This window comes from Lissotriton vulgaris, chromosome 2_1 (assembly GCF_964263255.1).
Source record: "Lissotriton vulgaris chromosome 2_1, aLisVul1.2, whole genome shotgun sequence".
Taxonomy (NCBI): Eukaryota; Metazoa; Chordata; class Amphibia; order Caudata; family Salamandridae; genus Lissotriton; species Lissotriton vulgaris.
In genome coordinates this window covers 1,319,599,997-1,319,624,388 of record NC_141687.1, presented here as the reverse complement: position 1 = coordinate 1,319,624,388, position 24,392 = coordinate 1,319,599,997, and the positions used below count along the sequence as shown (strand labels likewise).

Sequence of the window (24,392 nt, the reverse complement as noted above, 5' to 3'; positions counted from 1 at the left end):
AGGCAGAAAGCTGCCAAAAATATTAACATCCCATCCTTCTGAAACATATAAAAATGGTGGTCTATTTACAAGCTTCATTTTATAGTATGTTAGTAGAACTACAGTGCTACAATTAATGTACTATAAAATGCTATTCACTAACCTACCTCCCCTATCATGCATGAGCGTAGATTGCAGCCAGGGTGGCAGAGAACTGTGTTTTTTAGGTACACATTCTATTAGTAAATGTCGAAGGGACCGGTAGTGACTGCAAAATGGGCAATATTTACGACCAAATGGGAGGGGTTTAGGGAGGAGTAAGGAAGAGTTAAAACATGGGTAGGTAGGGGTTTAGGGAAGAGCACGCACTCAGCCATCAAAATGAAAGACCATTGCTAATCTTAAACTGCACTTCTAATGTTACTGTTACTAAGCAGGATCCCAATCAATAGTAAATGCTCTCCAGCTCAGAACTGGAGTAAGTTTAGTGCTACTAATGGAGACTCACATGTCTGCAACATCCTCCTGTAGAAAATAATGGAGGTGGTTGCTTAAAATAAAACCTTGTCGGAAATAATGATAAAATAATTAAACTAATCTTGGCTTTAAAAGAAATATACAAAATTATTGTAATATGAAAGAAGTACATATAAATAGGGAAAATTATCATTTTAAAGTCATTTCATGACTTTTATTCAATTTACAAAATAAATGTAATTTTTTTAATGAAATTAAATTAATTGTGTGCTCAGGTTATAGTAACTTTTAATATATAATAAATATAAAAAATGTACTGTAGGTTTAATTCATTGTTTAAAGACTTTCAAAAACATGTATTGCATATTTTAATATACTTACATTTATTAGAATTTGTTTATAGTGTATAAACATTTGTAAAAATAAATTCTACATTTAATATACATATAAAAAATTAAGTTACACCAACATCTCAAAAATGTTTTATTTTTTTTCAATTTTAAGAAATTTTTATTAATTTAGCTACACTTTACCATAGGGAGATCTCCGTGCTGATAGCAGAAATCTCCGCCAAATGTGCAAAATTTAAACTTGTGTTATAAAATCGCTATCTGTTGATAATTTTAAGATTGATTTTGACGTTTTTATTGGCTCTACTTCTTATTTCAGGAGGTAGGAAGATATAAGTCAACACTTTTGAGTAACTTTACACTTGTAAATGGTGAAAAGCAAAAAGTAGCAAAAGTGTAAGATTCGCTTTACACGTGTAGATTTACTCATGTTGAAAGTCTCCTTTATGAAAAGCCCCCATGGTGGGCTGAAAAATACACTATGATCAGAATAATAACTCAATAAATGAAATTAAAAGTAATGATTTACTACAAATCTTCCAAAGCTTTCTCTGGAGGGGAGAATGCTCAAACATGTTGCGCAAATTGGTTGTTTAAGTTGTTATAGGTTGATGCATCTGGCCTAGCGTGTTCATAATGCATCATTTGCTAATGGCCCAATAAGGAAAATAACCTACATTTCCACATTGTACCTGGTCTGCCAGCCCAGTATATATTAAAATGCAACTCAACAATTAATTCTGCTAAAATGTAGTTTGGAAGAACCCTAAACTCCCTCTGAAGGTCATTAATTGCTGATATTACCTACAGTAATTCAAAATAAAGTGTTCACCATATACTACACAGGAGGATTACTCCCCAAGATATGTGTTGCACCAGAATAGTAAAGTTTGCCCCCATGAGTAGTTTTGATGCCAGTCCTGAAAACTGCTTCATCTCCATTGAGCGAAATGTAAGTCAAGCTATGCCGAAGGGTAGTGGAGACCCAACACATCTCTCTGGATCCTATTTGCACCTTCAGTGTGCCTTCATAACGAAATCATGTGCTGATGGTCAAAGTGTATCACTCATTTCTATAGGAATTTCGAAAAACAAAATAAGAAATGCCCCTTGTAAGGTCTCTTAAACTGTGTCAGGCAATTCAGTATTGCAAAAGGTACTCTGAGGCGCAATCTGTCAAACATGTGTGTGCTATGTCTACATACAATGGGACTGAGGGTCATTCATGATGGACCGCAAATGATGCAGTATGGCTCCGGTTTTAATAGATTCACCTAGTGGCTGCAAAGGTAGTTTTTAAGCAGCATGAGCTCACAGCTTTATTAGAACTTTGGAATGTTGAGCACACCATTGAAAACAATGAAGTGCTCTGGGATTCTAATGGCAGGTAGAAACCTGGAGCATCAACATTCCAATGTTCTAATAAATTCCAATGCAATTTTAACGCCCTTGGGCTCGGTGAGGCCTTTGTTTTACAAATTAGAACATTCTGCCCTCTAGGAGTGGAATGGTCTCATAGCCTTAGAGCCCTCCGTAGAAGGCTGTACTGGCCATTAAAGGCCCACTCCTGCGTTAAAGGCCCGAGCCGAGCCAAAAGCAAGGGCCTTTAACAAGGGAGCGGACCTTTAATGCCCGTAGATCATGCTATGGCAGGCTCTAAGGCTATATTAATCTATAGTTTGAATTTACTTGAAATTGCATGTTTCTGCTTAGGGAAACCAAAGAAACATGGAACAAGACTCCGTATACACTAAGTGCACTTTGCGCATATAGAGATATTGACCCTAGGCCACTCACTCAAAGGATGTTATATCTGTGCCTGAGGCCTTGTGAGATCCAGTTTTATGTGATTCATTCACTGAAAAGGCCTTGCACAATCTAGACTATTAACATTTTTAGGTTCATTTTTTAAAAATAATTTTGAACTTGTACCTTTACAGGATTAATTGCTCATATACAAAAGGCAAGGATTCCAAAGGACTGGAGTTCAGAGTTTGATCTCAGTTGGCACAGTCATATACTCCAGAGAAAGACTGTTAATTTATGTTTCCAAGACATTTATCTAAATGAAAAGTGAACTTTCAATTCAATTATTGTTGAGGTCTGACTGTGAAATGTTAAAATGAGGTTTACGCTTCCAGACGGTAGGCAATAGGTGTAGAAACACAACACATACAAATAAAACTGCACTGAGGTTTCCTCTGTACAGACCATCCTTCATCACATAGTTCACTTAAGCAAATCAGAGCTACTATTATTTTAGTCACCTTCATGTATTCACTGTTGATGATCTCTTAATAATGTGTTTAAGAATTGGATATCTTTCCGATAATCAGGCTCTGGGTTTCTCTGAAACAATATGAAAATAAATCAAATTAATTAAATCAGGTTTTCTTACTCCCATTTTAGCGAGATGGATAAAAATCTGTGTCATGGAAATGTGGTCCTGTGAGGAACTTTGAAATGGTAAGCAAGGCATTGCTGCATTATTAACGGTGTCTGCACTTGTAGCTCTAGGACGTAATTCCACAAATATACTTTGGCATGGGCATATCTCATATGAGAAACAAATACATTCCTAATAAAAACACAAACATACTAACAATGTAAATTTGATTGGTATTAATCAAAAATAATCTTTGTAAAACAAAAAAAAAGTTAATTGTATAAGTCAATAAATCCATTAGTGAAAACTTAAGGGGTGACAATCTATAATTTGAAATCCAGCTGGAAAACTCCCCAAGGCCCTAATTACAAGCGGTCCGTTGTTTGGGCTGGTTTTTATAGGACCCAATAAAATCCGACACTGCGGGGTCGGTAGCTATCTTGTTCAAGAAGTAATCCCAAATACGAGTTTGTCCTCGATTATGGAGACTAACTTGAGGGTAAGGCTGGCAAACGCATTGAAATCTGCATGTACCAGTAATTATTAGGCATTTTCTTTGCTAATTTTCAGCACACACGACCTGCCGAAATCCATCCAGCGAATACAATTGGAGTGAGGTGTTAGCCGCCATACTTCTGATTGAGTTATATGTATTACCATATTCCAATTAACTGGGCCACTCGTAATGCGGGCTCTCTCTTCCCAGTGTTCAATCTCTGGCTTTTCAGAGTTTTTTGATATGGCTCACAATTTATTTACGAAAAAAATGAATCTGTACGCTGCACGTAGAGCAAGGAACTATAGCAACATTAGGCTGGGTCGAACTAGGGCAGAAAATAGATATGGACACAAAATAAAAGTGGCGCACGTTAGTATATAAGATAGCTAAAAAAGTGGCAGTATTTGCAAATTTGGGCAATTTTGAATTTGTAAAGGCGTGCTGTATAAATGTTTTGCAAGGGCATGGATTTATGCTTGCTGCAGGCTATGTTTGACCATAAAGCAGGCCCACAAACAGTTAAATAAATGGCCCACACACTGACCTGCCCTTCGGACAAGTCCTGAATGCCAGTCCGTCCCTGACATTGGGGGAGAAACTGAATTTCTGACTAAAGTTATTGAGTAGAAATTGGGACCATTGATCTAACACCTCATGATAGTCAACTGGTTCATATTACCCCACCACGTGGTATACAGTCAAGTCAAGTCAAGTCATAAAATTTATATAGCGCACTACATACCCAGAGGGTCTCAAGGCGCTTAGGGAGGGGAGGAGGATTACTTGTCAAATATCCACGTTTTAAGTTGCTTTCTGAATGCTAGGTGGTTCTGGGTAATGCGAAGGTAAGTGGGAAGTGAGTTCCATGTTTTAGCTGCCAGGTATGAGAAGGATCTACCTCCCATGGTGGTCTTGTTGATGCGAGGTACAGTGGCGAGGGCTTGGCTGGAAGATCGTAGTTGGCGGGAGGGGGTGTAGAAGGACAGTCGTGAGTTGAGGCATTCTGGTCCGATTTCGTAGAGTGCTTTGTGTGCGTGGGTTAGGAGTCGGAAAGTGATCCTCTTATTGACGGGCAGCCAGTGGAGGTCTTTCAGGTGACCAGAGATGTGTTCGTTACGCGGGATGTCTAATATGATCCTGGCTGAGGCGTTTCGGATTCGTTGGAGTTTTTTCTGGAGTTTAGCGGTAGTACCTGCGTAGAGGGTGTTTCCGTAGTCCAGTCGGCTCGTGACCAGAGCGTGGGTGACTGTTTTCCTGGTTTCGGTGGGGATCCAGCGAAATGTTTTTTTGAGCATGCGAAGAATGTTGAAGCAGGATGAGGAGACAGCGCTGACTTGTCTGTTCATTGAAAGTGAAGAATCCAGGATAACGCCTAGGTTCCGTGCGTGGTCTGTCGGGATGGGTGCTTTTCCAAGGGCTTCCGGCCACCAAGAGTCGTCCCATGCAGAGGGGGATGTACCTAAGATGAGGACTTCTGTTTTATCTGAGTTCAGTTTCAGACGGCTGTGTTTCATCCATTCGGCAACTTCTTTCATTCCTTCGTGTAGGTTAGTTTTGGCGGTGCTAGGGTCATTGGTGAGTGAAAGGATCAGTTGAGTGTCATCCGCGTAGGAGATGATGTTGAGGTTGTGTTGGCGGGCGATGGCCGCGAGGGGGCTCATGTATACGTTGAAGAGGGTGGGACTGAGTGAGGATCCTTGTGGTACGCCACAGATGACTTCAGTGGCCTCGGACTTGAATGGTGGAAGGCGGACTCTCTGGGTTCTTCCGGTGAGGAACGAGGTGATCCATTCAAGTGCTTTTCCTTGTATTCCGATGTTTCTGAGGCGTTGTAAGAGGGTGCTGTGGCAGACTGTGTCGAAGGCTGCAGAGAGGTCGAGGAGGATGAGGGCGACTGTGTCTCCATTGTCCAGTAGAGTTCGAATGTCGTCTGTTGCTGCGATGAGGGCGGTCTCAGTGCTGTGTTTTGCTCGGAAGCCAGACTGTGAGGAGTCGAGGGATTTGTTGGCTTCGAGGAAAGCGGCGAGCTGGTTGTTGACAGCTTTCTCGATGACTTTGGCCGGGAATGGAAGGAGCGAGATGGGGCGGTAATTTTTGAGTTCGGTGGGGTCCGCTGTGGGTTTTTTCAGAAGGGCGCTGAGTTCAGCGTGTTTCCAGCTTTCCGGGAAGGTGGCGGAGTTGAAGGAGCAGTTGATGACGTCTCGAAGGTGCGGTGCTATGACGGAGTCTGCTTTGTTGAAGATGTGGTGAGGACATGGGTCTGTGGGGGATCCTGAGTGGATGGAGTTCATCAGGCGGATGGTGTCCTCAGTGGAGATTGGGTTCCAGTCGTTAAGGGTGTTCAAGGGGGGTGAATGTTCAGCATATGGTTGGGTGGGTTGGTCTCCGGGTTGGTTGTCGAAGCTGTTGTGGATGTCTGCAATTTTGTTGTGGAAGAATGAAGCTAGGGAGTCGCAGAGGGCTTGAGAGGGGGTGATGTCGTTGGAGTTGGCCGAGGGATTGGTAAATTCCTTGACGATGTTGAAAAGTTCCTTGCTGTTGTGGGCGTTGTTATCTAGTCGATCCTTGAATGCTGTTTTCTTGGCCTTTCGGATTAGTTGGTGGTGTATGCGGGTGGCGTTTTTGAAGGCGTCCTTGGTGCTAGTGGTTGGGTCTTTTTTCCAGGCCTTTTCAAGGGAGCTGCAGAGTTTCTTGGATTTCTTAAGATCATCGTTGAACCATGAGGCCTTCTTGCTGCCAGGTTTGCTTTGACGTTTTTTCAGTGGTGCTAGGATGTCGGCGCTGTTGGATAACCATAGGGTGAAGTTGGTGGCTTGGTCTGGGTTAGAAGAGTGGGCTGGGGTGTTTAGAAGGAGCGATGAGGAGATCTGGTCGATGGTGATTTTGTTCCAGTTTCTTTGCAGAGTTGGTTGGGGGTGGTTGATGGGTTTAGGCTTGTTGTAGGTAAAGTTAACGCAGCTGTGGTCAGTCCAAAGGAGAGCCGTAGTGTGGCTGAAGGAGACGTGATTGCTGGAGATTCTAATGTGCAGATCTGATAGTATAGGAGAGAACATCTGAGACGAATAATGCAATGAGAAATAAACACTGTTCTGATAAACCAGTCAGTCTTGTCAGAAGTGTTTGTAGGGCTCATGTCACAATGTGTTGGGGGCGCTTCTCTAGTTTTTGTGGCAACACCTAGTTCTGCTAAGGTTACCCGCCTTATTGAGAACGTATCACAAAAGCCCGATACACCTACTTTTGTGCGCTAGAAATCATGTTAGCATAGGCAGAATTGGTCCCTGAAAAGAGCAGGCAGGGCCTTGGGCAAATAGCTCTGACTGATTCCTTATTTTGACGGCCCTGGAATCACTTACACCACCCTCATGGTGTGTAGCCTCTATTCCGCAGGGAAATGAAACTGAGCAAAAACACATAATGTGTTGCATTTTTGGTTTGAGTCCTCTCTTATTTTATTGGCTATTTTAGAAGATTTAGGTAAAATGTTTTGGCATCGGTTGTTGCAGGCACCTATAAAGAAAGTCTGACTTTTAGACACTAACAATGTAATGTGATTACCCTTCAAATATGATTAAGCTTGTTAAAGGTTTCTGCAGAAAAAACCTGGTTAAAAATGAATTGGCCTAAAGCTGACCTGATTTAACTGGAATTAGGGTTGAGGATTGAAAAGCCATATTCTAAACACATTAACTGGATCTGATCATAGGGAACATTTCTTGGCCCTTATCAGAGGTTTATACTTGCATTCTCCATACATAAACTGTTATCTTTTTTCATTCTGGTGAGAAACTGTTGTTTATTGTGTATTAGTTCTGCCCTCCCACAGAAAGATCAAAGTTCTTATTTAATTCAAAGGCAAGTGCTGTTTCTTCGATTCCACTTGCCGTTCTCAAAGATCTGAAGACATGATTCACAAAGGTAAACTTGCACTTTTGTGTAAGTATGCAATAGTTTGCTATTCAGGTAGATATTTTACTAGTAGCATCTTTACTACTGTAAAGGTTTGATTGTAAATTACCTTTTTCATGTGCTTGCATAAGAGATACTTCCGTTATGAATGTACCCTATTTATTGTAACTATCACAAGAAAATATATTTTGATTATACCATATTCCTGTGTCTTTTTCTCTCTTTTCGGATTTGATTTCTTTGTGTATTCATTTGCTGAACTGTTCTAATTTATTACATTATTGGTTCGAGAGTTTTCATACCTGAACTCTATTAATCTGTTGAATAGAAGTCACAACGAATTATATTGTTTAAGTGAAATCCCTTGCTGGCACACTTTACCTTAAAATATTGACACTGCCCAAGCCTCCAAGGGTGTATTGGGTTTTCCCACTTTACCTTCTCATCAGTTTGTGGTGATGGCAGTAACAGTAGAGAGGGAGTGGGTCACCTTTGTGACTCTTGTGATCTTAATTGATGCCCCTGTTTCCCACTTATGCTACATGAACTCAACCTTCAGTTATGAGTTAAGTGGACAATAGCTGCTCATGTTAATGGAATTATCCTCATGCAATGTAAAGATGTTTTAGTTGATTCCAAATGGAATATATAGATGTCTACTATCGTATTGCACGCTCTCATAAATAGTTTATTCCCAATAACATTATCATAAATGGATGATTTTTGTCAAAGTACCTCAACGGTATCAGGCGTCAGAATGCCTGAAAAAGATGCTAATGGTTTGCTCTTCATAAAGTTTATTATTCAGAGTAAAATTAGGCCTGGGTGGAGAACTCCACTCCGTGTTTTCTGTACTCCGAGTTCCCCGAAGTGGCGTTTTTTCCCCTTTTGCGCTCACAAGCAGTTAGTTGGGGAGCGGGAGCAGCCACTCTGGTAGAATTTCTACCTGAGTGGCAGGAAGGTCAACGCGAACAGCAGTTCACACTGCACTCTGCCACTTGCGGAACTCCACAAAGTGTTTTTGTTACTTCGCGGAGTTCTGCATAGCAAAACTCCATGAAGTATACCCAGGCCTGAGTAAAATAAGGATGCATGTGACAGTATCCAACTGTCTCTAGATTCAAATACACACAAAATGCATTCCAATGGAGAACATATAGACAAAATTAGCACCTTTCCAGTGTTTGAGAGGAAGGCTTGCGGGGGTCCAAGTTTAATCCTATTTGGTTGAAGTGTGAGGAGAGGATGAAGGTGGTTGATTCTAGTGAGGTGGAGAGAATTCAGGTGAAATACAGGCAGGGTTTTGATGCTAAACACAATAGGCCTAATTATGATGTTGGTTGGAGTTGCCTTCGATCAACACAGTTTCGTGGGAGAGACTGACTGACCATGGGTTGGCAGTTCCTACCGCACAATTAAGATGCAGCTGCACATGCTGCAGTCACCCCAGCACAAGCTCCCATTGAAAAATTTAAGTTTTTAAACATCACTGCACCGCGTGGCATTGCCCCCCAGGGACAAATGCGGAGGGCCAATGGTGAAGGGTAGCTGCTAGGGGCACCCAAAGTCAGGTTCAGACAGCCAATCCATGTCTACAAGGCCAACATGGATTGGCAGAAACCAACATTATAATCACGACAGTAGAAACACCATCCTTAAAGGATTATGAGGGCTTTGCAGCTGGCTGATGGGCTCCTTGAGCCTGTTGAAACTGCGTCAGGTTTCCGGCCCAGTTTAAACTCAGACCGCCATCATCATAATATGGCGGGCGGACTTTAAACCTACCATGTCTGTCGCAATGCCTTCGGCCAGTGGTCGGGGGCTTTCCAACCAACATCGTAATCAGGCCCACTGTGTGTGAGAGAGGGTGGCATGTGGATGATTGTTTTTGTGAAGAAGCAAGATTGGACACCCAAAGGAGGATCTATATACTGGGGTCCAAAGCGCATTATGCGGGTTAAGAGAAAAGTAGTTGTTTTGTGTGATGGTGGTGTTTGGAGTATGTCCAGGTGGCAAGGTGTGATGGAAAAATTAAACATGGCAACAACCTCAATTCAGATCAGAAGCGGGCTGAGGAAACAATGGGAGCAAGATCTTGCAATCTCCATTGAAAGAGAGCACCCTCTTATTTGGGGGGCTATGATGTTGGTGCCAAGTAGCAAAGTTGGTTATCAGAGTTGTGGTTGTTTGTGTAAATTATTGCTGCTGAAATATTGTACTCTTATGTGAATATAAGATGTGTTAAAACAGTTGCTTGTCATTTTGTGGGAATCATGTGGCGCAATTGTTACTTTAAATGTTTTATTTTCTTTTATTTCTTTTTCTTTTATTATTCTTGGGTGTCCTATGCCAGTTCTATGCCAGTTCCTGCTAACTGGTGTTTCATTTGCAGTTGTGGCTTGTGCTCAGAATGTCAGGAACTAAAGTACCACCAATGATGCTCCAAGGGCACCTATGCAGCTTGGTGGAATGTAGAGAGTGGAAATAGCTGTGGAGGAGGAGGAATCACAGACTATATCTGTCTCTGTTGGTGGAATAAAGGTCTTCAACACAATTTCGTTCAAGACACGCTGTATCAGTGTTTTGCAAGGTCTGGCAAAACTGCATAGATTCAAGCTTGCAGCAAGCAATATTTGTTTTCAAATCAGGGCAATCAACAGTGAAAATTGGCACAGCAGACCACAAAACATGCCCGTAAACAGCCACAAAATAAGGCCACACACCGACCAGCCAGACCAGCCCTTCAGGCACTGATTCTCGCTACTGAAGCCCCCTACAATCGCCCAGATGCTACCTGGAACACTCATATACCCCTCATACTAGTAATTACTTCCTAATTACTGCATTTTCCTACCCCTCACACAGTAGCAGTGTGAGGGCACTATGCCTACGAGCAGCATTCTCGCTACCCTCCAGGAACGGCAGTGAGACACTTTAGGAATGACTCACACCCCTCACACACCACCAGCCACACTACTAACAACGCTCTCACATCCCTCACAAACTAGAAGTTACAACTAGAAACAGTCTTGTAACCCTCACAGGCTAGCTCTAACACAATGTCAACAGCACTCACATCTCATCACTCGCTATCACTCACACACTGCCTAAGCTCTCTTACACTCTTCACAGACTAACACAAAGCCAGTTGGTCTCGCTAATAAGTCAAAGCTCTTCGTCATGGATTGGCAACTTCGTGTGTGATCGCTGAGTGGGCAAATTCAAGAATGCGTCAATCATTAATGAATGTATTTATAGGTGACTGAGCGCGTTGTTGGATTAATGAGTCACTGCATGGATGAAAGCATGGAGACATTTTCAGATAAATGCCAGACCGATTGGCTCTGTCAATGTTTGTTTCTAAATATGATATTGTTTGACAGTTGGAGAATTCTGATACTGTCAGTCAGATCCAGTATCTATTGCACAAGGTTACAGTTTAATTCACAAATACTGTTGGTGTCTAGACTGTACTGAATTAAAGCAGCTACATAAGTAAAGCAGCATAGTTTTTTTTGGGCTTGCTTTTTTGGTTGTTTTTGTCCAATATGTGTCCTTGTTTAGACAACACTGCCATCTTGTGGAATGCACTGATCTCAAATCCATTCCTTTCTTTTAAAACATCCTCTTGAATTCACAAACTCATCAAATTTGGTAGACATATTAATAAGCAATAAAACAGTATTATGAAGAATTCCGTTTTCATCCAGAGTAAATCATGATTTGTATTCTAATTGTCTGTTTAACCCCTTCGCTGCGGCGGCTATTCCGCCGCAGCGCTAAAGGGGCGGGGCGGCCGCGCGGCGGCCGCATGCTGGTGACAGAACCGCTCCGTCACCAGCCGCGGTTGAGCTATGCTGGTGACGGAGCGGTTCCGTCATGACCCGCCCCGCTCTTTAGAATGCCCGCGCAGGCGCGAAATCAACGCCGCGCAGGCGCGGCGGCTGGGCCATGACGGAACCGCTCCGTCATCAGCACAGCGCACCCGCAGCTGATGACGGAGCGGTTCCGTCATCAGCATGCAAAGGGTTAAAAGCTTACATGACTTTTATTTCATAAGGACCTCAGTGGTCACTAAAACTGATAAACATAAACGGCTAGAACCTGTTCAAACCTAACTTGCAGCTACCCCTACTAGATGAAGTCTTTGGTCATGTGCAAGGGAAGTTTGCTGCAGGCAACCAACCTCCTTCCCATGCAGGCAACCACTAGCTGCAAATGCAGTTTGCACGTTCATACCAATTCTGCTATTCCAGCTTGTGTGGAAATCTGTCAAATGGTGCCAAAAGCAGTAGCAAATTAAAGCTTAGTTGACACCTTGCTGCTCCTTTACATTTGCCCCCTTTGTCAGATCTGCATGAAACCTGTGATCCACGCACTGCACTTAAGTTGATATAACACCAGAATATTATGGTTGAACATTTCTGTAAATGTTTTTGAGGATTTGTCAAAGGGCGCCAATATACCAGAAGTACGTTAAGCATGCTACATGTCTGCCAAAGTTCATGTAGTTCTATATAATCACAATAAAGTTATTAGGAAATCGAAGATTTTCTGACCCACTGCATTTAAATTTGTCCCCTCCAAATTTTTTCTCACTGAAGCCTGAAAGCCCTTTTTGCGTGATGCTACACTGTTTTTGACTAGTCTGACTGGGATACTGCTAATAAGGACCCCAGTCTATCTGCTTTCTCCCTAAAATGTTATGCCATGTACTTAGGTACACTCCAGATTGGAAACTAGGGTACCTTTAGCAGTCCCTAGTATATGGTACACATGTACCCAGGCCATAGGTACCCAAGAGGCCTCCCATGGCTGAAGCCTGTATTTTGCCACCTATGAGAGGCCATGCAAAATGGAACTACAGGCCTGCCATTGCAGTTTACTATATCTATAGGCCACTACACTTAAAACCTATCAGTCACCTCTCTAGCAGGACTTGACAATCTTGAAGGCAGGGTGCTGGGTTTCACATGAGAGGGTGCCCCTGCATGAGCAGAGCCCCTCTGCAGCCTTCGGAGACCATTCTCCCAGGTTGTCGGTGACGCAACCAGACATATAGGTAGAGGTGCATTAAGTGCGCATGTTAAACGCTATCTCAAATGGCTGCAAAAAACATGTCGTATTTGGTATCAAACACCTTGGAATCCTAACTATTGTGGAGTTAGGATTCCTTCCACCCTTCTGAAGTGAGCTTTGCGGGGTCACTGGTCTTCCCGGTACCAGCCTTCTCAACCAGGGCAGCTCAAAATGGTTGCTGCTGACCAGAGACACATTTCTGCCCTCCTGTTGCTGAGCCAAGCTCGAGCAGGGTAAGGCAGGACAATAGGCATCCTGTCACAGAGAGGTGTGACCACCTCCCAGACAGGATTGAGTGTGTATTGGAGCTGGGTGGGTGCACTTCCGAAGTGCCTGAAAGTCTGCCTCTGGGGCACACTTAGTGTCCCTGTGCATAGTCAAGTTCAAACCAGTCCTAGGAGCTGTTGGATCCTTCTCTGGTGCAAAACTGGACAAAGGACATGGGGGTATCCTCCCCACTGTCCTAACCCTCCCCTGGGATGGTCCCCTGAATCTGTCCAACCCTCTACCGTGGGTATAAAGGGCATACCTGGCTGTAGGAACCTAGATTCGATGTGGACAAGATTCTGATCAAGAAACCACTGAACTTTGACCGTCTGGACACTCTGGACTTTGACTAGGCCCGACTTTGTCTCCCTCTCCGTCCAAAGCCTTGTCTGTGCCCGTGCACCATACAGGCTCCGTGTAGGACCTGTAGAGCATCAAGGACATCTGAAGTATCTCCCTTGGGGTGAAAAAGTCACTCCCCTGCATTTGCAGGCACCCTAACACAACTGACCGGCCTGCTGGTCCTGAGCTCCTGCGGACTCTGAAGACTCCAGCAACAAAGGAGGTGGGTTCCTATGTTGCTCGAGGTCGAGCTTCCTCTCACTGAGTTTGAGGGCAGTATCCCTTGTGGGGACCGCATAACCCGAACCCCTGTGCAGCACGTACTTTTGCAATTGCATATGCTTGTTGGCATTCCCCAACTAAGTGCATTGGCCTATCGATAGCCCCAACCTCAAATTTCATATAAAGGACTTTTGCCTCCTCACACACTGTGCCCTGCAAGCTGTGACTTTGTCAAACTGCTAGAGGTCCCCTCGCGACTCCTGTGCCTAGGGCCTGCGGGTCCATTTGAGGGACAACACTGATTTTCTTGGGCTCCCCTGTTTTCTCCAGGCCTGCCCCGACTCCCCTTGCTGTGGTTAGTCTCCTGGTCCTTGCTGGGCCAGACCGTGACCTTCTTCATAGGTTGTCGTTGCCAAGGCTTGTTGGTGCTCCAGCCTTACACCGACCCCTCAGCACTCGACATCCTTCGTGGGACAGATCGTATCCGGCTCATGGTCATCTTCAAAATCTCCTGGTCCCTGTGGCTGAAGAGTCAAGGTCTCCAACTTCACACCTGAGGCCCCCGTCATCGTAGGGCATTCGTCTACCGAGCCCCTCATCACTCCTGAGCTACCCAGACTCTGTCCCCTCTGCTTTCAGGTTCCTTCCTTCAAAAATCCACTTGTGGATTGCACCGGACACTTTCTTCTTTCCACCAGCACTTTTCTTTGAAGACACCCATTGAGAACGACAGCGGCTTCCGACGCCACTTCCACCCTATGCACCCGGCTTTGCTGGGATAGGTAACTCTGATACTTCGGTATCCATGGGTGGGGTGGCTCTCAAACCTTCTATGTTCTTAAAGGTTTCTTTGTAATCTATTGAGAAGGGTCCTTAAACACTAAAACTGCAACTGCGACTCTCCCATGAATTGTACGTAGCACAAGGTTGTGTTCTCACACTGCACTTGTCCTCCATGGGGTCCCTCCTTACTCACCTTGGGTGCTTTCTTGGGGTCCAGGCGATTCTACAACCTCCAGACACTGTATTGGTTTTTATACCACCATTTTAATATATGGTTTGGTCTCCCCCGGAGCCCACTGTGTATTAGTGCTACTTACGTTTGTTTCTGTGCTTCAGTATTGTGTACTATGTGTTTATCTGCATGTAGCAGATATTTTGAGGTCTTTAAGGTGTGTTATTATAATAAATACATATTTTTATAACTACTGTGTGGTTCTCCTTTGATTTAACCAATCTAATAAGGTTGCATTCTTTTAAAACAAGCTGCTTAACATTCTTTCAAGAAATCAGAAACATCACCAAGCACAGCACACGTCTCTGGATTCCATAAAGCGAGAAACAACTCCTTTATCATTTAGTTATGAGTCCTGAAAATTTACTCAATCTAGATCAGCAGGTGATCTGTTGCATTGTTTCCCTACCTCTCAGCCTATATGTTAAGGAGAAGATAGAAACCGGTCATAAAAGCAGGGTGGGGGTGGGGCAGGGGCAGCGGTTGGTTGATGTGTTTTCCCGAGTGAAATGTGTTCTGCGTCCGTGGGTGATTGTGACATCATCGCGCGTCGGTTATCAGGTGCTGCATGGAACTGACGCTGTTACTGTCAGAGGCATAGAGTGTAAAGATGGCGCGGGGGGTAAGCAGCGAACATAATGGCCGCGGCTTCTATGGACAATTGGAGGCGGATGAGAGGATCGTCCGTGGCGGCCATTTCCTTTCGGTTTTTATTGCTAGCCGGCCAAAGAGAAAGAAATGCTTTTATAGTTTACCCAAGTGTCTTTCTAGGGCTCCCCACCTTTTTGAATACCTTCCCCACCAGGTCCGTTAAAATGGTGGGTCCAATCGGCATTAACCACTTGGATGCTATGGTGCCTCTGGTGCCTCAATGTAATTTCCATTGAAATCAATGGAAACTCCATGACGAGTTACCCTTGTCATTAGCGGCGAAGAGGTTAAAGGTGGCTTACCTGGTACACTGGTCTTAAATCAAAGTTTCTTATTGGTAGTTAAAGAAGTTACAGTTCATTGGCCTTTATGGTCCCTTTTTTTTTAATGGTGACCAGTGCGTGGTCGTTAGTGCAATGTGTTGCCTGTCAAGTATGTGTACTATTGCCCAGAGTTCCCCGAAGGAGTAGTGTTAGTATGGTGGCGTGGTCTTTCTTCCTCTCTCTAAGTACAGATATACACAAGGGTCAGGGAAAGGTATCCCTTGTCGGAACTAGGGATGCCTCACACAACAGGCTGGTTTAACGGCTGTTGTCATATCGCCAGCTAGTTGTCTCGTGTCATCATCGGCTTCCTGCTCCAACGTCAAGCCGGCGCTGCAATGCCTGACGGGTAGCACACAGTGCTACACTTTTGTGGAGTTCTTTTGTTCCTAACCGTTGATCGAGTGAGTGTGAGGGGCCCAAGTTGTGAAGTAGTGAGCGTGAGGGGATGTGTGTTAAAAAAGGTCAGTATAGTCTACTCCGATCAATTTATTCATGTAGCTAACCACCTTGTTAAAATGAGAGGGGTACCGGGACTCAAACAAGCTATGGGGATTGGTCCCGTTCAACCCTCGTCTGTGATCAGGTCAACATGTTTCATGCCCTATCGGCAATTCTTCAGGACCTAGGTTGTGCTCATAAACTAATGGTGAGCCCAGATTGGGCTTAGGAGTGTGGCAGATACAACCTGAGGGGTCGGAGACTGGAACAGGAGGAGCTCCTGCGTCGGAATCCACCCCTCAATACCTGGTGCTGGTCCCCACAGACTGTTCTCGTGGGACCTGCGCTGTAAGGTAATTATCTTAGTAGCGTGAGGAAGTTACCTCTACACCTAATCCCACACACCGACGTGGCTCGGCACGTAGAGCAGCTGGCTGGGTATTTGAGGGTTCTGATTGGTTTCTGGGTCTGTGATTCAATCAATGTAGGGTTAGGACTAGGGCTAGGCTTTCTATTGGAAGTAGGGACTAGGGCTCCCTGTGCCATTGGTATCTTGGACTTGGGTTGGGACTACTGGTAGGGCTAGGTCCTCTATTGGACATAGAGATCAGGATTTTTGAACTGATTGGGTGCTTGGACTAGGGCTAAGATTGGCTGTAATGTCCTGATCTCCTATTGGCTCTAGAGTTTAGGGCTAGTGGTGTGATTGGATAGTGTTAGGGCTAGGGTTCCCATTGCCCAAAGGGGTCACCTGATTACTAGAGCTATAAAAGGCCTGGGTTAGGGTGTCGCAGCCCAGGCGTTGAGGCTAAGGGCGGAGAAGACAAGGGCTGTTGCCTGTTTGAGCCTTTTCAGGGCGGAGAGGACACGGGCGGTTTCCTGTTTGACCCTGTTAAGGGCGGAGAGGACCAGGGCAGTTGCCTGGTTGAGCCTGTTTGAGACTGACCAGGCCAGGAATGCTTCCCATTAACCAATTTAACAATACCCAGCCCACACCATCCACAAACTTATGGTACCTTTGGATCTATATATTTATCACTTTCTTCTAATTTAGCATTTCCAATGCACTACCCTATTCCTCAGCCTATACTTCTCTCAATATATCTTGTAGCCCAACCTTCTGACTCATCTCAAACATCTTTCTACTACTCTTTCCAATGCACTACTATGATCCCCAAAATAACCCTTTCTCGACCCCTCCTTGCATCATCTGACACCTCTTTTACTATACCGATCCTCTAAAACAAACCTTTCTAAACTCTTCCCTCTGACTCCTCCCCTCCAAAACCCCTTTTTACTCATCCAAAAACCTCCTCCTAATACAAAAACAAAAAACATCTTTCACTCTTTTATCCCTCCACGATCCTTTTGAATCAAAATTAACAGACTAACATGTTCACTTCTCAAACTCCATATTTAAGTATACTAATTCACCACTAATCCTTTATGGGTTCCGGAGTGGCAGGCTACTCGCCAGAAAAGCGCTTCAACACCCATCAGGGGTAACAAGTGTTATATGAATGCAAACCTTTCTTCCCCTTTTATACCTCCACTATCCTTTCTGACTCCAAATAACTGACTAATATCCACCACTGAAATTATTTCATATTTCACATTATTAATTCACCACTAATCCTTTATAGTCTTCCTGAATAGCGTGCGTCAACACCCCATCAGGGGTAATAGGCGCTATGTAAATACAAACCTTTTTCCTCCTCTATCCTTCTGCTATCATTCCAAATCCAAATAACTGACTAACCTATCCCCCACTTAAAATGTACTTGCATGTTTCACTATACTAATTCAACACTAATCCTCTATGGGTCCCGGAGTAGCGTGCTACTCGCCGAAAAAGCGCGTTGACGCCTCATCAGGGGTAGTAAGAGCTTTATAAATGCAATTACAATACAATACAATAGACCAGGCCAACTTCTCACCTCCCCCCCCCCCATTCAGCTTTCCCCACCCAATAGAACTGCACAAACCATCTCAAACCCACGGAAGATTAAACGTACTAAATGTGTGCCAAAATTCATGTGAATTTGTCAACACATATTATGTCACAGATAATAGCAAATTACCACTTCTTGGACCCTCTCTATTTTAGTGTGCTTATTCTTGATTGATCTGCAAAATGCCAACTACCAAGAGTAAGCTAAACTTGCTAAGTGTCCACTAAATTTATTGCGCATTCGTCAAACGTTATAAGCAGATAAAAAAAAAAGTAAACAGTCAATTTAACTTTTAATCCTTCTGTGCTGACCCACTTTATATTGTAATACTAATTTATCAAAGACTACTGAAGAGAGTTACACAAAAGCAAGCAAAGGCAATTTTCTTAGAAAATGTCCTAGCTTCATTCCTGTTTCTAACTGGTGTCGGTTTTGGTCAGTGATTTTTTTCTCGATGAGAGCTAAGAATCCAATGTGATTTAAAATGTGAAACGCTTCAATTAGCTCACTAAAGATATGGGTGGAGCAGAAACCTCTGTGGCGCCGGGGGGCCACCTACCCTTCGCGGGCTCTCCAACCCTTAAGGGGGGCCAATTCAACCCAAGGCCAATGAGCAGCAGTGATATATGGAAGACTCATGAGCCCCTCTTCTCATTTTGCAGGGGGCCCCATTTTGTTTTGTTATACCACCGACTTAATAGAGTGATCCTTTTATGACCGCATAGGTGTTCATGCACCTGTTATATTGGTGCTTCTTGTACGTACATGACACAAGGGATCCATAGAGTCAAATGTTCGATACGGAAAAGATGTTGAAAGGATTTATCATCCCACATCAGAACCTTGTTTAAGTAGTTTTTATAGAGCGCGCAGGTCACCCGATCCTTATTTACCAATATATATATGTTACTGGGCCCGTCAATAAATTTACCATAAATCAGGTAACCTTCACAGCGCTATCAATAATTCGGGATTCTTACTTTCCATATATTTCACGTGTACCTGACTTACCAATCCTCGAGAAACAGGTACCTATGACCACGATGAATCAGGAGCTATAATTAAGTTTTTTCAGGCAGATAACACCAACACCATATACATTTATATTTTGTCTATACCTTGTAATAACCACAAACGCAAGAAGTTTAAAAAACCTTTATCTAGTATGCCATGAGAATAAAATTCACACAGATCAAAACATCTATGACCAAGATTAGAAAAATGATATAACTATGAATTAATGTAAGGATCATCTATCATTAGAAAATATAAAGGAGAGGGAAAAGGGAACACGCTGATTTAATCTAACAGATTTATATTTGCGTTACTAAGGATAGGTAAGAACAAAGGAGCATACTACTAAATGCTAATTGGAATATACTAAGGAATTTGGGAAACAAGTGCTTCAGAATAAATGCAACTTCTATAGGAAAGGTAACAGTGGAACATACTAAATATGTAAGCAATTCAGCATTTAAGTAAGGGTACGGGAAAAATAAGGAACATGCTAGTAAAATACTTTCATGAGAGTTCAAGTGTTAAAAGCCAATTCACATGCAAGATTTGCTTTATTAGGAAAAATAGGAAAGAAAGATTCAGATGGACAAACAGCCACATATATTTATATTTACCTAGGACAGAATGAGGACTAACCCTGGCCACGGGTCAGTTAGGAAAGGCGGGAAAGGACCCTCAAGGACTTGGAATGCCAGTAGGCGAGTAGGTACAGCTCATGGACAGTCAGGACAGGATCACCCCAGGATATGGATCAGGACTGGACTCATCTAAGGGTACGACCAACACCTGCAACTTTGGAGGCAACGCCTGCACTACGCCCTCTCTGCAAGGAATCCGCCAATAACCCTGATTGGGTTCTCGATTCTCCAGCAAAGTGCTTTGTCGGCACTTAAAGGTTTCTCCACCCTAAACTAAGTTTGTGGAAATTACGGACAGAGTGCTCCGCAGCTCTCTGTATCAATCACCTATAGAGTTCGTAGGGTCAGTGACAGGTCAGCTACTCGGACAAGTCGGGCAATTTCTCTAGCTAAACCTAGGCCAGTTATACTGTTTTCGGGTCAGTAGACCACCCACAAATGTTGCAAGTGCAAGGATCCCCGATTTCGAATTGGACAAGAGAGGTGGTTAGGTCATTGTCACCACCTAGAATTTGGTGTTCCCACAATTAATATTCAATTACTTGGATCCACCCCTTACATTCCAATTTCCATGGAATACGAATATGAAGACAATAGGGCACACAAACATGATCATAAAATGTAACATTTTCAGGTACAAGTCGAAGTTTTCTTCTGGAGCAGGGGTCACTTTCCCATGAGCATCTTAGCTTCAGCAGCCAGCTGGCTGAGTTCCACTGCTGCGAGCCTCTCACGTCCCCTATCACGTGATTGGTGACACATGGGCTTCCAAGATGGAGCAGCACCTCTCCTCCCAGGCCCCCGGAGATTGTTACATGAAAAGTAAGCGAAAACAATTTAGAAACACAGAAAAAATGAATACACTGTATACCATGAATAGCTGCACTACACCCCTTACTTTATAATATCTATAGCATTAGGAGTTAAGCAGAAATAAACAGCTGAGCCAGATCAGCGGTAGCAAGCAGAGAGCATGTTTAGAAACAAAGCGGCCATATTAGCAATACTGCGCATGAGCGAAAAATCCCTCCAGAACTACGAGTTCGTCACATCACATGGGTATGACCTACACATGCGCAGACTGGAATCCCGCATAGCAGCGACCATTTCAGCTTGCAAGCGTAGTTATGATTAATGAACACATAGGCAAGCGTCTCTGGGACAACCGCGTGTAGTGTAAAAGTGCAAGATTAATACACGAAACAAGTTGTTTACTATATTAATGTTAGGCGAGGGGTTCGAATTCAAGCAAGTCGCATAACGTGCGAATCCTTGCTCCATCAGTTTCACAATTCATATTACATGCAGGGGCGGCTGCTTCCCAACAGCGTTGGGACCACTGCCCCCTACTTTGGATTGATGCTAATGCAAGAGAGAACAATGTTTCCATGCACAAAAGTTTTCTTAATTTCGGCTCCATGTGAGTTCCTGAAACTGAATTTCAGTTTTAGTGTTTCTCTCCAAGTAACACTGCACATGTGCTGGGCGCACATAACTGTCTACCACCCATCATCTATTGTGTAGGGCAGTGGCACCCTTGCTGTTTCCCATTGCACTGCAGCAGGACCCATTGACATTAACTTTAATCCCCCCTCGGGCGCAGGGCGCCAAAGCCCTGAGTTAAAAAATAGGAGGCGGGGGCGCAGGTTCTTTTTTCCCCACCTCTGATACACCCTTTTCTCTCACATCACAAGATGGGTTTGAATTTGTGACCTCTGTAATGCTGACTTAAAATGAGGGCTGGCACTTTCTAAATATCCTCTGCTCCTGCACGTGGTTTTTAGGGGAAACATCCTACACAACGAATTTCTAACAGCGACTTACTTTTATAACGAAGTCTTAACAACGACACTTCAATGAAGTCCGGAACCCCGAAGTCTTGAACCACGAAGTCCGGATCCATGCTGACATCTTGTTTGTATCCGGAAAGAATGAACTCTTCTGAATTGAACAGTATAGTAACTGGAAATGCCTCACATTATTTGGATATGGCACTTTTTTTTGCATAATAATTATTTTTCGACATCCATGGATTTTAAAAGGCATTGCTGCAAACATTTCGGCGGATTGAAAAAAGAGTGTTTGGAGGCAGTTTGCATTTTTCAAGTTCGGTAGCAAGACGTGGGAATAGCGTCTTTTGGAATTAACTGGCATTATCATGTAGGTCATTTATATGTTTAAATGTAATCAAAATCTTTTTAAAAAACAAGCAAAACAAGTCAAAAGTCCTTGATTGTGTAAGCGCAGAGGTGTACAGCTTGATGTGTTTATTTTCGTCACTTGTTAGGTGATTAAGCAGATAAGCAAAGCATTTCAACTCACTCTGCTTCATTGTGCTCGTTGTTGGACATAGCTCTTTACATGTTTATTCGAAACAATATACTGGCATTAATTGGTAATGGGTAATTTAATCTTTTTTTTTTTCGTGGTTTAGGAAGTAGTTGTTAAAAATGTAGTCGTTAAGGACTGTCTGTTGTTTAGCTTTCGTTGTTCAAGAAGTCGTGGTTTAGGCAGTAATTGTTAAGACATAAAACCGGTTTTTAGCTTGTGCCCCCCAACTACGTCATAACATTCTAGCCGGCAGGGCAGGGCAGGGGAAAAGTTAACGACTGCAAGGTGTTAGTTTTTGTGCATTTGTAAGGGCATGGCTAGATAGAAACAGCAAGGAAAGAATACATGTTGTAAATTGTATTGCATTGTGTGCGAAAGATTCCTCTTTGTGTGTTATTAGAGATTTCAATTTGTTGAGGTCTCTGGTGAAGTTCCATTGTTAATTATCTGAAACTGCCTGCTGCCAAGATGCATAAAAAATCAAATTTAGTTTGAGTCTTAATCATTTTAATTGTGTCTTAAGAAGAAGGGCAGTGGCACGTTCGGGGCCAAAATGAGCACCATATGTGATACAGTGCTGTTACTACTTAAGCAAACTTTGTTTAATTAACTAGACTTTGATAAAGGAAAGCAACTTGGCTCTTAAAAACAAGCAACCCTTATACCTTGTACGAAGCCCGGGCTTCTGAGCACAAAAGAGTACTTCATTTCATGATTTTGTTAGAATGAGACGTGTACCTTTTAAAAAATCACTCTCAACTAACAACAGTATAATAGCAATATCCTGTTCAATCGAAATTAACAGACTAACATGTTCACTTCTCAAATTCCAGATTAAACTATTCTAATATACTACCCAAATAACTGAATAACATATCCATATTTTTTTTTTACTGTACTAATTTTCAACAGTAATCCTTTATGGGTTCTGGAGTGGTGTGCTACTCACCAGAAAAGCGATTCAACACCCATCAGGGGTAACAAGTGCTATATGAATGCAAATCTTTCTTCCCCTTTTATCCCTCCGCTATCCTTCTCACTCCAAGTAACTGACTAATATCCACCACTGAAATTACTTCATATTTCACCATATTAATTCACCACTAATCCTTTGTAGGCTTCCTGAATAGCGTGCGTCAACAAGCGCTACATAAATACAAACCTTTGTCCTCCTCTATCCTTCTGCTATCATTCCAAATCCAAATACCGGACTAACCTATCCACCACTTAAAATGTACTTCCATGTTTCACTATACTAATTCAACACTAATCCTCTATGAGTCCCGGTGTAGCGTGCTACTCGCCGAAAAAGCGCTTCGACGCCTCGTCAGGTGTAGTCAGCACTATATAAATGCAATTACCATTACATTTACAATGCTACTGACAAGGTTATTCATGTACCAGGGAAGCTTGCTTACTTGCTGGTCATACTATATGTATTATATTTTGTGTGATAATGCCTGTGCTGAACTTTCTGTGTGTGCTTGAGGGACAATGTTCGGTGTAACTAAAACTCTTGCAGCTTGCACTGTTTATGTGTATTATACAAGCTTTCTCTGTTGTTACATGTGCTGAGCATATTTTCATCACTGAACATAGCACTACTGCTACCTTTGGTAAACTCATTCTATGTGTGAGGAAAACCTGTTTTGCTTCTGTCCTGTGCTATACCGGTTTGCGTTTTGGAAAGCATGAACTGCTTCTGTAAAAAAAATAAACAGCTGATATTTGCAGCATTAATAATCAATTTAGAACATATTTCACACTGATATTGGAATTATCAACCATGCTAATTTTGAGACCATTATATCTAGTGATATGAGATTGTAAAGTCGGTATAGTGCATGTCTAACAAATCAGATTGGTGCAGTGTCTGTTACTTCATGACTACAAATTTAAAATATATACTGATTATTTTTATGACCTTGCTATCATTAATTATAATTGCTACTTAAGGTCCGATGATATGCTCTTGAGTGACTCCTTTTCTGATAGATTGTGAAATCTTTCAAATTTGAGGGAAAGCTATGCTTGCTCATTTTATTTGACTAGCAATCTGAGGCTGGGAACAGAGAGGGTAAAATCAAAGGCAATAAGGGAGCTGCTTTCAATATTTAGAAAAATCATATGAGTCCTTAGCAAGTTCTGTAAATATTTGAATCACCCATGAAACCTGTGTTTTTTATTAGCAATTGTTTAACCATTGTTTTGGGGCACTTGTGCTAAAATGTTATTGTTTGGCTCAGATGTTCCCAAATTGCCTATTAGGCCTCTTGTGAGAGGTGGGCTTCCTTTCAACATTATTCTTTGAATTTTCTGAGCGAGTGCCCACAGAAATGCATGCGAAAGCTGTGCTGTATAAGTACATTTGACAATTGTGGTGAAATAGGGACCCTTTCTCCCTATTACTCTTAAAACATTGTGTCTGGGTAAGACCCTTATCAACCCCTCTTTATAGAGTTTAGGCTTGTTTGATAGACTCACTCAGAAGGTGTGATAAGTTACACCCCACCA

At 42.9% G+C, this 24,392-nt stretch overlaps 1 protein-coding gene across 3 annotated transcripts in view; it reads left to right on the top strand.

Moving 5' to 3' along the window:
* MYLK (myosin light chain kinase) overlaps positions 1-24,392 on the top strand; it is a 1,710,670-nt gene that overhangs the window by 1,663,768 nt on the left and 22,510 nt on the right. The gene's annotated exons all lie outside the window — the stretch shown is intronic.